The sequence below is a fragment of the Sminthopsis crassicaudata genome, chromosome 2 (assembly GCF_048593235.1).
Source record: "Sminthopsis crassicaudata isolate SCR6 chromosome 2, ASM4859323v1, whole genome shotgun sequence".
NCBI classification, from domain to species: Eukaryota; Metazoa; Chordata; class Mammalia; order Dasyuromorphia; family Dasyuridae; genus Sminthopsis; species Sminthopsis crassicaudata.
The window spans coordinates 195284871-195303080 of record NC_133618.1 but is presented as its reverse complement, the minus strand read 5'-3'; positions in this window follow the sequence as shown (position 1 = coordinate 195303080).

Sequence of the window (18210 nt, the reverse complement as noted above, 5' to 3'; positions counted from 1 at the left end):
CTACTTGGGGACAGCAGGATATTTGTAATCAATGATTTCCTATTGCCAGAGCAATGTGTCTCTGTGGTGGTCATTGAGATTATTCCTAGCCAATGAACTTTTCCAAGATGAATTTATTACCTGGACAACTAAATGTAATGAAAGGATATTTTCAAAGATGCAAAGAAGTAAATAAACTGGCACTAGGCAGTTTTACTTTCCCAAAAGGGAGAAATCCATATTCCCTATTTTCTTACAAAGTCCTATGGTGCCAAACACAGTGCTAGGAAAATGCTCAATCAAATTGAAAGTAGTCATTTGTTTGGCTGGCCATTTACATGTAATAAGAGTTTTGATGGATAGCCATATCACTAAGATGGAGGTATCCACTTGGGTGATATAAGAGACAAAAGATAGAATAGACATCCTGCATCCTCCTCCTGTGTGAATGGTTGTAGCTTTCGGAGGCTTAGTAATCAAAACAGGCTGAATATTTTAAACTACCAGACTATGCAAGCGATAGACCCACTCTTACTTTGTTGCATCATAGAAAGGTGTATTCCTTTGAAAACCCAAAACATTATGCTGAGAAAAGGTTCATAGGCTTCCCAGTTCACATAGACTTGAACAATTAAGAATCCCTTTCCAAGAATTTTATAGAAAGAGACATTAGAAATCATATGATCCAATTCTCACATTTGCTATCAACACAAAAAGAACAATGTATATACCTCCTCAATTATTCTCTGAATCAAAGAATAAGTTTGAAAAACTGACCAACAACAACAACAAAAATCTATGCTTGGTAATTTATGCAACACTTGTGGATTTAACTACCAAGAAAAGTGATGTTTATATCATTTTCTCTTTTCTGGAAACAAAATTGTATCCTAAGATCAATCTGCATTAGACTACTTTTCCATATTATCTTATCTAGTATAATGTTTATTTTATTTTGTACATATTTTTCTTGGCTCTACTTCCTTCATTTTTATTACTTTATTCAGGTCATCCTATGCTTTTCATCTCTACAAATTTCAGGAAGCACAATAATGTTTTTACCATAATATGTGATTAATTGATGAGCCCTGATTTGACTCCAATTGCTGTCACAATGATACTACGAATATTTTGATATATATTGGACTTTTTTTCTCACATTTCTTTCCTTGGGATATGTTCTCAATAGTGAGATTTCTAAGTCAAAGAATGTGAACAGTTTTATTATTTTAAAAACATAATGTAAAACTGTTTTCTGGAATTTGGGGGGCAACTCCCTCAACAAGGCATGAATGTGTCTTCTTTCTTTTAGTTTCTTAGTTATTGTTTGGGGCATTTTATTATCTTTGTCATCTTGATAGGCATAAGGCAAAATCACAACTTTATGAAATTTTAATTTCTCCTAGATATTTTAAGCTGCCCCTTCCCAAATGATTATGGATCTTTGAAAAGAAATTCTTCTTATTAAAACTGATCATTCCAGCAGCACATATATTTAAACAATAATGGAGCAAAGAAGTTTAGCATGGTCCTGTGAAAGGACAACCTGCAAACTCATAAGGTGTTGAAATGTTTCACATATTTTCATAAAAGTATCATATCTATTACCTAGCTTGACAGAAACACACAGTGACAGAGACAGAGAAAAAGATTGTTAGAGAGTCTTAACCAAAAAAAGGACCGAGTTAGCAATAATTAAATTAAAAGATAGTTTAATTTCCTAGAATTATAAAAAACTTTTATATGAACAACTTTAATGTACCTAAAATAAAAGAGAAGATACTAATTAAGAAATAATTTCATCAAATATTGCTAAAGAAATAAAAGTATGATATCCAAGAGATGTACAGACAAGATGGCCATGGGATATAAACAATTCACATTCTTTGACTTAGAACTGGATAAAAAAGTATGATTCAATGAATATGGTGGAAGAAGGATGAAAAGGTAAAAGGGGATGGCTTATGAAGGGCTTTGAATGCCAAACAGAGCATTTTCTATTTGCTTCTGGAGGCAATAATAAGATATTGGCGTTTATCAAGTAGATAGATGATATGGTTGAACCTGTACTTTAGGGAAAAAAAATCAATTTGGGAGCTGAATGGAGAATTTATTGGAGTAGGGAGAGACTTGTGGTAGGCTGACCCTCCAGAAGGCTATTACAGTAATCAAGGCTTAAGGTGTTGCACTAGAAAGATGGCACTGTCTGATAAGAGATGTGGGACTATTTGATAGATGTTACAGATGTGAAATTAACAAACCTTCCTAACAAATAGAATATATGAGGGCAGAGATATTGAGGAATTCAGGATGACTAGGGGCCAGAACCAAGAGGTTGGTGTTGCTTACAATTATAGGGAAGGTATAGAGGGAAAAAATCATGTCTTCTAAACCAATGTTGTCAAACCCAAATAAAAACGGGAGCTACTCAATATTAAGTGAGTATGCTGTGGAATGCATATTGACTTACAAAAACACATATTAATATTATCTTTGTTCTATTGATTTTTTTTTATTTTCTTAAATGGTCTCCAATTATATTCTAATTCTGATCACAATGGGAATGTTGCAATCTCAATATATCATGCGACCTTAGTCTGTTACCATTAATATTAGCAATCCAGAATTCAGTTCAGAGCAAAGTAAGACATTTCCTGCTCTTTCCATATCTCTGCCTATCATCTGGGATTATGGGTGCTCTGAAGCTCTCCAAAATTCTTAATATTCCAAAGTTTATTTTTGTTGACTGGAATTTTGTATGCTAATTCAGGGAACCATAATCATTTTTAGCCAGATTCTTAACATAACTTAATTGAAGCATATACCAAAGGTTCTTCATAAATTTTTCAGGAATGCATCTATTTTTTTAAAATTATACTTTATATTATACTTTATTAATTATACTTTTATACTTTAATTATACTTTTTATTTTAAAAATATATACATGGATAATTTTTAACATTCATCCCTACAAAACCCTGTGTTCTAATTTTTCCCTCTCCCTACCCCTCTCCTTTCCCCAGTTAGGGAAGTGATCCAATATGTTAAACATATGCAATTCCTCTAAATCATATTACACATATCATACTGCACAAGAAAAATTAGATCCAAAAGGGGAAAAAATGAGAAAGAAAATAAAATGCAAGCAGATAACAACAAAAAAAGGGAAAATACTATATTGTGGTCCATATTCAGTTCCCACTGTTCCTTCTCTGAGTGCAGAAGGCTTTTTTTCATCACAAGATCATTGGAACTGGTCTGAACTTCACTGTTGACAAGACCCATGTCCATAAGAATTGATCACCACATAGTCTTGCTGTTGCTGTGTATAATGATCTCCTGGTTCTGCTCGTTTCACTTAGCATCAGTCTATGTAAGTCTCTCTAGGCCTCTCTGAAATCATCCTGTTGATCATTTCTCATAGAACAATAATATTCCATAACATTCATATATCATAACTTATTCAGCCATTCTCTAATTAATGGACATTCACTCAATTTCCAGTTTCTTGTCAGGAATGCATCTTAACCAGAATACCTCATTACCTAAACATTTTGGCTGATTAAGAGTTCATTATATAAATTTAAATAAACATTTAACTATGTGCAGAACATCATGCCAGGAATGCATGAGAAATAAAGACAAATTTCCTCCCCTCATGGCAAATTATAATCACCTATTTGTATATACAAATGAAACTTCTGTCCAAAAGAGAAGCAAATTTTTGAGGTATGGAGAAACAGTTATTATACATGCACACATACATAATATGCATATATGTACAAAAATATCTTCTTTAGTCTTTATAACAACTCTGTGAAAATTATGATAGAAGTATCATTTTCTCTTTTTTATAGATTAGGAAATAGACTAAGGGAGGATAAAATGGCTTTCTCAAAGTCTCATAGCTAGTAAACATAGAACCTTGTATTCAAACCCTGATTTTATGCCTCTAAAACCAAGAGTATTTCCATTATAAGGTGATATCAAGAATTTTTTTTAGTTCTCCTCTGTGACTTGCCACAGGTCCACATTTGTATTCTGCAGGTAGATGTTTTCAAGATGTGGATGACATATAATGAATATATCAAAAAAATACTGGTGATTCTCTTCTCTCTCTCCTTCTCTCTCTCTCTCTCTCTCTCTCTCTCTCTCTCTCTCTCTCTCTCTCTCTCTCTCTCTTTCTCTCTCCTTTTCTCTCTCTCTCCCTCCCTCCCTTTCTTTGTGTGTGTATGTGTGTGTGTATGTGTGTGTGTGTGTGTGTGTGAGGCATCGTCACAATAACAATGTAGACTTTCTGATATTTGTGTTTTCTTGGATTTTGTTTCCTGTTTCTTTTAAATTCCTGTAAAATACCCAAGCAAAATTGATTGAAGCATAAAAATACTTATCATTTAATTATATATTATCCAAAAAAAGTACCTTAACCAGAATGTCCCATTACTTAATCACCCTGGCTAATCAATGTCTCCAAATCTAAATGTAATTATATATTTTATGTGCCTACTGTGTGCAGAACACTGTGGCTAGGAACTGAATAGATATAAAAATGAGTACACAAATATGGCTTGACTGTCTGAGTTCAGGATAGAAAGTACAATTCCTAAAAATCAGTACTGGATCTGAAATAGTGAGGTTCCGCTCAATTTGAGCTCTGATTAATGAGCAGCTTAAATTAGAATCTAGGCATAGTGAATGTGGATGAGAGCCAAAACTAGAGGAAATACATGCTTATTGTCAGAACTCATCGGGGCTGTCTAGAGAATGAAGAAAATGAGGTAGAGCTAGAAAAGATCTTGTCACATTAGAGCACTGAATTTGAAATCAGGAGATCTGGGTTTTAATCAATCAACAATGCCAAATAGTTACTAGACACTTACTATGTGTTAAGCACTAAGGTTTACATGTGATCTTGGACAAGCACATTTACCTCATTGAACTTTAGTTTCCAGAACTATAAAATGGGATAATAATATCTTTCCCCTCCTATCTTTCAGAAGTGTTGTGAGTACTAAATGAGATAATGAATATAGGACCTTTGAAGGTCTCTGGAAACTGTAATGGGATATACACATATAAGGAATTAAACTTGTTTGTGTTCTGCAAGCATCAACTTGGGATGCCCAGGATTGTGTTGAAATCATCTACTGGAGAAAAGTAAAGGAAAAATGATATTTAACACTACTTCCCCTCTCCAAAGGTTGAAAGCCTACTCTGTAATCCATTTTAAGTCTGAAAGTGTTCCTGCTAAGCCTCTTCTCTTCCATTATGCTCATTGTATAATGGGTGACATGGGGGCTGTGCTACTTGGCTCTCTAATAATAGGGTAGATACAATGAGGGGCAAAAGCATGAAAAAGAATCTTCTTATTCCTATAGCAAGGAACCTTTCCCCTCTGCAGAAAAATGTCAGTACCCATAAAAGCTCTCGAAATGGTCCTCAAGAAATGCCAAGATGTGAGATGTGTTGTCCCACCGAGGAGAAAGAGCATGGACTTTTTGGATTGTACAGATGGATATTAGTATAATGCTATTTAAGACACTTTCCAGAGTTTAAAATGATTGTGGCTATTTCCTATAAAATCTGCCAACCCATTGTCACCTCTGTGGGAGCTTTTGCTAAAAAGATAAACTCTGGAAGCTACTGAAGTGTAAAATGGCAATGCCTAGTGACAATGGCCAAGCTTTGGGAGATAAATTCTATTTTCTAATGAATTGTAAAATATTAGTGCCCCATTACAACCATCGGATCTCAGAAGCCTTGCCTTTAATATGGCACAAGGAAATGTTAGAGACACTTTCTAGTAAGCCATGGAGGACTGACCTTTGACTTTTGAGCTGTCATTGATTGCTAAATATTTAAGTTGGCTATCATAAAATTGTAATATATTAAAACTGAAGGCAACCTTAGAGTCCATTTGGTTCTTGGCTTCTTGCTTTGTATATCAGAAAACTGAGGCACAGAGAGAAGAAAATTACCCTTAGATATAATGTTCTCTCCTTTCTAGAATATTCATAGAGATTATTTTCTGAATGTTCCTTTGCTGAGTAATTCCCTAATTTTTATACACATTTAAATATATTTTATATCTATAACTAATTTCTAAGTTATTTGAGGGCAAGAACTCTTTTTTGTTTCTTTATATTCCCAATATTTACCACTAGTTTGTGAGAGATATGCAAATAGAATCCAATTCTCCAGACTCTATAATCTTCCTGTAGGCTATGGGTCAAACTTTGTCCTCCAGTATTACTTCAGGATCCTTGAAGCACTAGGTCCCTACATACTCTGAAATAGTAGGCAACATGGCACAGTGGAAAGAGTGCTCTTTTGAGAATCAGGGTACATGGATTTAATTCCTCTGATTTTGTGATACTGGATAAGTCACTTAACCTATTTACTCAATTGTAAATGAGGGGGTTGGGTTAGATGGTGTCTGAGGTCACTTTTACCTTTAAATCTATGATCTTATGATAATGAACCTATTCAAGACTTTGTGTTTGTTCAGAGTAGGGTTCAAAGCAATCAATCTATACCTATATCTATATCTCTATGTCTTAGAAAAAAATAGATAATAATTAATAAATGAGTGATATATATTTTAAATGAACACAAAATGGAGTTTCAGATTAAAATTTGAGAGATTTCTGCCTTTTTTCTTTATAACAGTGTATATATCTTTCTAAAGAAGATCACAGCAATCCTTGCTTTTTTCTTCCAGTGGTGAATAAAAAAGGTAATTTACTTAGCCATATCAGGAGAAGAATATTCAATAAGGATAGGCATTGAGAACTCCTTGAGTTAATTCATCTGGGCAAAGCTCCCTTGCCTGACGTGCCCTTCATTTTCTACTAGCCAAGCATTCTACCTTTTGTGTTTCAACCATGGCATAATATTAGAATTGATGATCAGTCAATAAGAATGTATTATGCATGCTAATAATAATACCTAACATTTATATAAGCTAGCAAAGCAATTTCTGAATATCTCATTTTATCCTTACAACAGCTCTGGGAAGTAAATGTTATTATTATCTCCATTTTACAGATGAAGGATCTGAAATTCAGAAAATTTGAAGAAATTGCCCAGATTCACATAGCTATTAAGTATCTTAGGCATAATTTGATCTCAGGTCTTCTAGAATTTAGGTACAGCTATCTATCCAATCCCAGATGTTTATACGCTATTCATTGTGCTAAGAACAAGAAATACAAAAAAAAAAAAAAAAGGGTGAACAGTTCATGCTGTCAAAAAGCTCATATGCTAATGGGTGAATAGGTGAAAGAAGCACATAAGTAGTCAGATAAAGAATAGATATATCTATTTTTTTTTTTTATAAATAAGTCTTATTCTCTTCTGGATTTACAGTGTAGTTCATTGGCAATTCAAAAATCAGGAAGACTGTTGATGGTTCAGTATGCAATGGATGATCTTAGCATCTTTGATTCCTGACTAAGTTCTAAGTGCCTCCACAGTGCTTGCTTCACCACCTTTTTACCTATTGAAATAAATTATTCTCATCCTCCCATTGTGCCAGACGAAGTCTTCACATGTTTGAGATAGACATATCCCTAATTCACCAATGGTTTTGAGAACTAAGACTTAATCTCAACCTAGGTTAGCCCATCTGCTTAGATTTTACCAGGGTATGGCCACTGTACATGCTATGGCTTCTAGAGATGAAAGTTGGGTGAGAAGTTGATGGGCTCAGCAACCCTCAACCAGAGAAGCTGGTTCTTTCTGAACACCCTTTATGTACCCCTAATTAACTACCTAATAATACCCCCTTCCATGGACAAACCAATAAACATTGTAAGCCAATGAAGAGCAGAACTTATGTGTTTGTTCTTTGCAAAAAGATTTGAGGATTTTAGGGACTGTGAGTTCAACATGAATTAACAGTGGGATATGACAGACAAAAAGGTACATCCTTATGTTCTCTCACTGGATTAAGTGAGACATAGAGTTCAGAATGAGAGAGGTAAAAATAGAAATTTTTCTTCTGCATATACAAGCTAAAGTATGTTCAGAGGAGGACAACCAAATCATGGTGGAGAAAATGCTATTAGAAGATCATTTAGAAAAAAAATTAGCCTGTTTTGTCTAAAGTATTAGAACATGATATCAACCTTCAAGTATTTGAAAGGTTGTCATAGGGAAAATGGATCAGTCTTTTTCTTTTTTTAAGAGTGACATTGGAATACTAGTGAAGATTTCAGAGAGATAAGAATGAGCTTCATTTAAGGAAAAATTTCCTAATAGCGCTTTCCAAAATGGAATTAGTTGCTTTATGAAGCAATGAGTTGCCTGAGAGTAGAAGTCTTCAGAGATCAGGGCAGCCATGTGGTATAGTGAATAGAGCACTAGGTCTAGAGTTTGGACCTAGCTTCAGACATTTATTACCTGTGCAAACCTAGGGGAGTTACTTAACAGTTGTTTGCCTCAGTTTCCTCATGTATAAAATGGGGATAATGAGACCATCTATTTCAGAGTTGTCAGGTTGATAAAATGAGATAATTTCAAAGTGCTTAGCGCAGTGCCTAGTACAAGTAAGAACTTTATAAATGTTAACTATTATTAAAGATCAAATGGCTGATTGTTAGGGAGATTGATCTCTTTTGTTCAGGCACTGGTTGGATCACTTGTCCTCCAAAGACTTTTCAATTTTAAATCTCTTTGTTTTTGTGATTCTAGGTCTCACAAGGTCTAGAATAATGTTGAGTACCAGAAGTCTTGAAAAAAGCAAATAGCAATTGATTATAAATATCAATTCTTTGAAAGTGGGTAGAAAAAAAAGAGAATGTTAGAAATAGAAGAGATAAAAGAACTTTCTCTCTACACGCTCCTCATTTTGTGAATGTAGAAACCAAGGCTCAGAGAGATCCATAAATTTTCTCAGGTTATAAAACTGATTAATAGCAGGTTAATAATAAGGTATCTTGATTTCTTGTCCAGGTCTCTTTCTATAGTGATTTTTCCAGAAGTAAATTCCATTTTATTTTAGCTCCAATGTGTTTAGCATAGTTCTCAAAGGAATTCAGAAATGCTAGGACTGAATAGTTCAGGGAGAATGTGGAATTAGGCTGCCAGTAGGTGAACATAGCAGAAGGAAAATGGCCATTCAGTATCACCAGTCACAAATTAAATACGTTACAGACATATCAGGTTTCCAGCTTAGAACGGCATAATGGTTGACCGATGTTTGACAACTTCTGTAAAGTTTTGAAACGTCTTTGTGAATGAGAATCAGTGAGACATCTCATTAGCTTCACTTTAGCTTGATATACTGTGTTTCAGGGAGTGGAGGCATTGTCCAAGATAGAGCATCCAGGAACAAAGGAGAGGCAAATAAATGTGGAAAGAGCTCAGGACCTAAAATTAGGAGACTTTAGTTGGCATCAAAACTCCAGCACTCAATAGCTGTGCAACCCCAGGAAAATCAATTGAAAGAGCAGTTAATTGTTTACTATATACAAGGTAGAGAAACAGGATTTTGTGGGTAATTGTGAGCTGGGTTGGTATTAGGAAATCAGGGTTCAATTCCTGCCTGTCACAAGTATTGATTGTCAACCCCTGGGCAAGCCATACAAACTCCAATGAATCTCTAATAATTCTAGAATAAAAATATAAAATTTTCTCTTACTTTTAAACCCCCTAGCAGACTAGCCTTTTCCTTCCTTTCCAGGCTTCTTTATACCTCATTTTTCTCCACATAGCTTATGATCCAATGATAATGGACTCCTTGATGTTCCTCAAATGGAACAAGATCCTTCCCTACTTATGTTATTTTCACTTGTTGTCTCCCATCCTGGAAATGTTCTTCCTTCTCATATCTGCCTTTTTGCTTCCTTTAATTCTCAATTCAAATTCCATTTTCTTTTAGACATTTTTTGATCTCTACCTTTTCTCTAGTTATCCTCCTCTCAAACACTGCTATAGCTTTTCTTCTGAAATTAATTCTTGTAAAGAGGTAATGATTTATATGCTCTCCCCCAATAGATCCTATTTTTTTCTCTTGAGGCAATTTGGGGTTAAATGACTTGCGCAGGGTCACACAGCTAGGAAGTATTAAGTGTCTGAGACTAGATCTGAACTCAGGTCCTCTTGACTTCAGACTCCATCCACTGCCCACCTAGCTGCAGTGCCAAACTTTTAAAGACAGATCAAATGCTATACCTTTCCACATTCCCAAATCCCCATACCACCACCACCATGCCAGGAGCAGATAAGGTTTACATATCTTCTTTTTAATTTTTATATTTATATTGATATCTTTTGTTTTTACATCACATTCATTTCTGAATATAATCTTCTCCCTCCACTAGGCATAGAGCAATAAAAAAAGGAAAAAAAATCAGCAAAACTAACCAACATAATAACTAAATGTGATAATATATTCTATACCCATAGTCCCTTATATCTGCAAAAAAGGGAGGGACTTGAATTTTTCTTTTCTTATAGTAAAAATTTGGTCTTTGTAGTTACATCACATTTGGTTCCTTTATTTTGCTTTGTTTTATTTCTGTTTACAGTATTATCATTATATATTGCTAGCTTTACTGAATTAATTGAGTTTCTTTTAAATCTTCCTATTACCTATCTCTTTTATGGACTCTTTTAATGTTCCATTATGGAAAAAAAAAAATCAACACGAGTTTCGTCAGAAGATTTAGGATTTTTTATCCCTTCCTCAGGCCAATAAAGATTTGTTGATCATTGAGAAGATATTTGTTGATCATTCAGAAACTATGTCTTATTCTCCTTTTTTCTACCTTCTGTCAAATGAGAGAAGATTAAGCCCAACCTTAAAGTCTCTTCCCACAATCTACAAACCAAGTGAGAACAACTGTCTGAAATGTCATAGCAATGTAATAACTGGTACTTTAAAGATTCTTTGAGATGATTTTTATTATTGCAGGTCATTGCTCCTTCCAGAATTTGTAGATAGTCTTCCTGAGTTTCTGTGACTGAAAAACAACCATCCTTTTGTAGGACACAATCTGGGGATCTTTAACTTTAGATTCATTATCTTTCACTTCACACATATGCAAAGCCTTTCCATTTGATAGGACCAGTCAGAGCATGTGCTCAACTGACACGGCTTTTAAAACTCAGGGTCATGTTTATGATGAAATGGCATATTAGAGAAGAATTGTGTTATAACCACCTCCACCCCAAATCATATTATTATTTCATGATTTTACAGAATTGTAAGAGACTAAATAGATCATCTAATTTAATTCCCTCATTTTATAGAGAAACATATTGAGGCTCAAAGAAAGGAAAAGGCTTCCTTAAAGCCATAACATCAGTGGAGACTGAACAGGCGAGAAGATAGCTTGAGTCTCCTGACTCTCAGTTTGGAGAAGATATTCTTAACCTGGGGGTCAATCCACATTAAAAAAAAAATAGACAATTGATATATTGTTGGTGGAATTGTGAATACATCCAGTCATTCTGGAGAGCAATTTGGAACTATGCTCAAAAAGTTATCAAACTGTGCATACCTTTTGACCCAGCAGCGCTACTACTGGGCTTATATCCCAAAGAGATCTTAAAGAAGGGAAAGGGACCTGTGTGTGCAAGAATGTTTGTGGCAGCCCTCTTTGTGGTGGCCAGAAACTGGAAACTATGTGGATGCCCATCAATTGGAGAATGAATGAATAAATTGTGGTATATGAATATTATGGAATGTTATTGTTCTGTAAGAAATGACCAACAGGATGACTTCAGAAAGGCCTGGAGAGACTTACATGAACTGATGCTGAGTGAAATGAGTAGGACAAGGAGATCATCATATACTTCAAGAACAATACTATATAATGATCAATTCTGATGGATGAGGCCCTCTTCAACAATGAGATGAACCAAATCAACTCCAATTGAGCAGTAATGAACTGACCAGCAATACCCAGCAAAACAACTCTGGGAGATGACTATGAACCACTACATAGAATTCCCAATCCCTTTATTTTTGTCCATCTGCATTTTTGATTTCCTTCACAGACTAATTGTACACTATTTCAAAGTCCGATTCTTTTTGTACAGCAAAACAACTGTTTGGTCATACATATATTGTATTTAATTTATACTTTAACATATTTAAATTGTATTGGTTAACCTGCCATCTAGGGTGGGGGAAAGGAGGGGAAAAATTAGAACAAAAGGTTTGGCAATTGTCAATGCTGTAAAATTACCCATGCAAATATCTGGTAAATAAAAACTACAAAAAATAAAGTTGAAGTAAAAATTTAAAAAATAGATATTTTAGTAACCATATTTTAATATAAATTGTTTCTTTTGTAATCCTATGAATTTTATTTTATTCATTTAGGAACATTATTTTGAGAAGGGATTCATAAAATTTGTTAGATTACCAAAGAGATCCTGACACACAAAATGGCTAAGGATCCCTGGTTCAGAGATTTTATCAGTAGACCAACGCTATATTCTTAATATTTTGTTGACAGCAACCCACCAATTCAAAAGCAGCAAAATAAATAAATAATTATGTGAAAATATTTAATTCTAGTATGTTAATTAATTATTGGAGTAGGTTAAATATATTGATATGATTTCATCAAGCTAGTGGAATGACTTTGTAGTTATAGGAGATGGGCTTCTAATATCAATATTATGTTCACTAGTTGCATGATAGTACTTATGGCTTTTGGAGATTTACTTTTTTCATCTATGAAATGGAGGCATGAAATCCTAAGGTATCTAAGAGGGATAGTTTTGAAAAATCAAATCGAGGGATCAGTGAATAGAATGCTAAACTTGGAATCTGGATGTGAGTTCAATTGTGGGCTGACATCTACTAGCTGTATGGTCCTGGGCATTGCTTAACCATGTTTACCTCAGTTTCCTCATCTGTAAAATAAACTAGAGAAGCAAATAGCAAACTACTACAATATCACTGTCAACTGGAGTAACGAAGAGTCTAACACCATTGAAATGACCAAACAAAAAAGATGCTTATTAGCTATGTGACCCTGGGGTATCACTTAGAGCATTTTTCTCAATTTCCTCAATTGTAAAATATGTATAATAATATCTATCTAAAAGGCTTGTTTTGAGGATGAAAAGAGCTAATATTTATTTTAAAAATTCTTAGCATAATGTTTGGCACACAGTAGGTACTATATATATATATATATATATATATACATATATATATATATATATATATAAATTATAATATGAAACTAAATATAAAATTCTTTTTTACCTTTTTTTTTTTTTAGTATATGTAAAGTGTTTTGTAAACCTTAAAATGCTTTTTATCATTATGGCAGTTTTTAATATGATTAAATTTTCTTTTCGAGGTGTGAGGAGGTGGCACAGAGGAGGAGGGTAACTTAATGACCTCTGGAGGTACCCACGAAGCCTATGATTCAGAAATCAGCAGGGAGCCTGGCATTCATAGCCTGTCACTAGTCATGAGAAGACTGGCTCTATTTTTCTGCCTCCCACACATATGCAGGAACAGTGCTTTGTTCCCTTGAAATATCATTTTACATTTTGCTTCCCTCCTCTTGGGTCATCACCCAGTCTGGGTGCCACGGGGTACCTCCTTCTACCTGAACTCTGAGCAGCTCAGCAGAGTACAGTGAGTCAATATTGCTCATCAAGACAGGCTGAGTGTTTCAGACTGAATCCATTATCATTGTTTGTCAAGTGACATTTTCTTTCAGCAGTGTTTGGGAATAGTGAACTCTGTGAGAAATTTAATTGAAGCAGCCTGTGGTTTTTATGCTCATTTCCTTCCTCTTTTCATCATCATGTAATTTTATATCTTTTTCAAGGCACAATAAAAAGATAATTCCATTGTTCTTCAGTATATATGTACTGACCTCCTAAACTATATACATTTTTGAATAAAACATTTGGAGAATGTTATATCTAGAGCTGGAAGAGATCTTCCAGATAACCTAATACAATTAATTTTACTTACAGCCAAGGAAACCGAGGACCTGTGTGTAAAAAGAGTAGAAAGGCACCTGGATCTAAAACCAGAGAACTTGATTGCAAATTTCAATTTTGTTAATTCTTACCTGTAAGACTGGGAGCAAGTCAATTTTTTCTGGGCCTCAGCTTCATCTGTTAAATAAAGGGACTGAATTATTTGACTTTTAAGGTCCCTTGCAGTTCTAAATCTTTAAATATCACTCATTTCCCTAAATTAAAGAGAAAATTGATGGTAAATACATGTTTAAATATCAGTTTATTTTAGTCTTTTTCAAATGTCTTTTTACTTTGTTCTTTTCATTAAACCCAATCACTATCACTAATTTTGGAACTGATGTTATATATAAAAAGCACAAAACCTGAAATCACAAGTGACAATCCATTACTCACACTCACTTTGTGCATCTCTATTACTTGTATATTTAATTTTTTAGTTAGAGATTATCATTGTTCAGTTGTTCATCAATGCTCTCTGAGGTTTTTTTGGCAAAGATATTGCAGTGATTTGCCATCTCCTTCTCCAGTGAATTAAAGCTAAATAAGTATCTGATATCACATTTGAACTCAGATCTTCCTGAATCAGGGGTTAGCACTTTATTCACTGAGTTTTTCAGATGTCTCTTTAGGGTCTATTGTATTCCTTAACTCACAGAGAGCATCATCAGATGAATCTCAATATTACAAAGATAAAATTCTGTTTCAGGAAGAAGCTTGGGATCAGTAAAGGTTGTAAACAATTTCAGAAGAGATCTACCCTCCTGCCTCATGTTCAATTTTAGGCCCAGTTCATATCCATGTATAGGACCTGTTCAAAGTATGTAAGAAGGCCTAAAATGTTCAGAATTTAGATGCAAATTATCATAATGCTATTCACAAGAAGAACATCTGGAAAACTTTATCATGTGTAGGGGATTCCTCTTCACTTTGTCCTTTGAATGAAACATGTTCCCCCAAAATGGAAAGTATCTTTTTTTTGTTGTTGTTTTATGTTGTTTTTATTTTTTGCTTGCTTGAAAGGGACATTTAGACATTGGCCAAACAAATATATCTCTGTTTCATATTTGTCAGCATAGTGTATGATTTTCACATCATGGAAACACCTTGTTGAAGGAGCTCTATTAACATGACATTTTGCTGGATTGAATCTAACTTTCACACACACACATATGTGTGTGTGTGTGTGTTTGTGTGTGTATGTGGTTAGACTTACATATTTACATTCATACACACACACACACACCTATGTATATTTACATCTATAATATATATGTGAGTTTGTTAGACTCTTATATTATTCTTTATTCTTTCCAGTTAATTTGATGAGTTCGTGTGTCACAGTCTATATATGAAGCATGTCATATTCATTCTCAAACCTTTGTCACTGATACTCTCAAAGCATATACAGATTTTTCTCATTAAATAATTGTAAGCATGAAAAAAGACACAGGAATCAGTTATTAATATTTTCTCAAGCAACATTTTGTTTTCCTATAATAATAAGTTGTAAATGTGTTTTACTCCCAAAGTTTTGTTATCCTCTTCTTATTTGTATAGCCCTTGTATCATTTCCTTAACAATCTCAAAATTTCATTGTTTCTAGCATAAAAGTTCTTTGAAAAATATTTAATTAAAAAGTTGCTTTTCCTATCTATGTTTTTTTCCTATGCCATTCACCCTGTCTTATGCAGCACTTCAAGGATTATGATGTTCAAACTTATATGGAGTAGCTCTTTATAACTAACAAACAAAAGTGTTCATGATAGAAATGTGAACAGAACTTTTCACTCATGTTTGGTTTATTGTTCTCCCTCCATTTTCATTCTTAAATGTTCTTGGGTTGATTTTTCATGGTTGATTCTCTAGCCAAATTTGTTTTAAACTCATAATCTTTCATTATTCTCATTCTTATGATTTTTTAATTGATCTTATAGTCTAATCTAAAACTGACATCCACAGATGTATCATTCTGCTTGTCAAAGAAATCAGGTACTTGCTGGATGTATATTCTAGATATTTTTGTTCTTCCCATTGGTATATTTAAATTGGGCCATCTAAACTTCCATAGGAAATTGTTATAGTCTGTGTTAATGTCTGTATTTTTATCCATTTCTATTTTTGAGCATCATCTACTCGTTTAAATAACTCAAAATGATGCTACCTGATTGTGTACTCTCATATATATGTGTTATAATTTGAAGTTTATTTTGATTTTTTCCTAATAAATCATGGTCTGATAACCTATAGGTGATTTGGAAATTGTGCTCATATATAAGACAGTATTTTCTTTATTCTGAAATATAATAAATTTCATTTTAAAATGCTATTTGTTTTTATCATTTCCAATACCTTCTGATTTTCTTCTTGAAGAAAACCTTAATGTTCTAAATAAGCATGAATTTATGTAGAGAACCAGAGTTCTTTCATGTGTCATCATCTTTCTCTATTCTTCCTTTTGTCTGATGTCACCCAAAAGGTGGTATTTTTATATAGAGGATCTTATATTGTAAAATTTCTCTAACTCCTTCCTTATGCAAGAAATGTTGGCTCAAGTTAAAATTATTTTCATAATGATATCTTTACAAATGATTATCAAGAATATGAGATGACCAAATTGATAATGAAATGATATTTTCTGATGCCTTTAGGCACACAACTCTACTTATTTCCTGTGAATCAACTCCAACAACTCTTATTTTTCTCTTAAATTTTGATTGTAACTGGGGGAAAATTTTATACCTGTACATTGTAAAGTACAAGAAATATTTTATATGTAATTTTTCATTTAATATTGAGATGAAAAATTGCTAGAAACAAAATTTTCCAAGTCTCTCTCTTTTTTTTTTTTTTAACATAGAAGCCAAGAGATACCTTAGAGCATCCCTCCCTTCAAAATTCAGCTCATACTCTACTTTTTACATGAAGTCCTCCTGATCTCCTGAGCTACTAAAGACTTCATTCCCAAACTGCCTTGTCCTACCCATAAATATTTTACTTATGGTCATATATGCACATATTGTCTCCCCCATTAGAATATAATCTTCTTTTGTCGAGGAGGGATTATTTCATTTTTATCTCTTTTTTTCCAGAGTCTATCAAAATATATAACACATAGATTGTGCTTAATTAAAGCTCACTAATTGATTGATTTGAAAAATAATTCAGGCAATCTACAATTCATTGCTACATGACATTATGTAAGTCTTTTTTACAATTCTGGGCTTTAATTTTTACATTTATCAAATAAGAACATTGGACTAGAAGATATCTAAGGGTTTTTCCATCTGCTATATTCAATGATTCCATGGTTTTTAATACAAAGTGCCAAAATTGTTAATGGAGAATATGAATGCTGTAGCAATGTTGGAGAAACAACTTGCAAAAAAGTATGGGGGGTCAGAATAAGAATAGTATGTTTTACAAATAGGGATCCTGTCTATTTTCACCTGATCAGTGTAGGGGCTTATGATGGGGAATGGGAGATACAAACAATATGTAGTGTGGGTCCAAATTACAGAGACCTTTGCATATCTGATGAGATTTCTGACTTGATTTAGACCTCTTGTAGAAAGGAGCAGGCTGACAAAAATTGTGCATTTAGAGTATTTTTTTTTTTTTTTTAGTGTGCATTTATTTGTGAGTTATATTGTTTTGTCAGACTGAGATTTGGAAAAGACCTTAACTTAAAAAGACCAGTTGTTTTGACCAATGGTTTGCTACTGTATCCAGATGACTTTGGAGGAGAGAATGAGACTATTGACTTTGCACAGCCCTGCCTTGCTTAAATCCAATTTACTTATAAACCAGGACTTCAACTTCCTGATTCCCTTGGTCTTTTCCAGTACAAAAGACAAACAACAATCCTGTAACTCCACCCTGCAGTCAATATTTTAGAATTTCCTTAAGAAGATAAGGGTTATTTGAAAGAGACAAGCCGGATTATCTACTCTGTCCTGGTTACAAGCCAGTGGGTCAGCAGATTTGCTCTGAGACACTCAAAGCAAATAAGGCAAATTTTAAGCCTCTGAACTCCAGAACCTCAGGGAAAAAAAAAAAAAAAAAAAAGACATAGCCACACCTCCCAGCACCAGAAGTCAATCAGAAGAACTGCCCCAGGGCATCTGTTGCTTTGCCTTAAGAGCAGACTTCAACCTATTTTAAATAGGTACCAAACAAGGATGATGATTTGAGAATAAGAACTCAAAATCAAGACTAGAACAGAGTAAATTTCATTTGGGAAATTGTGCAGTACTTTCCATGAT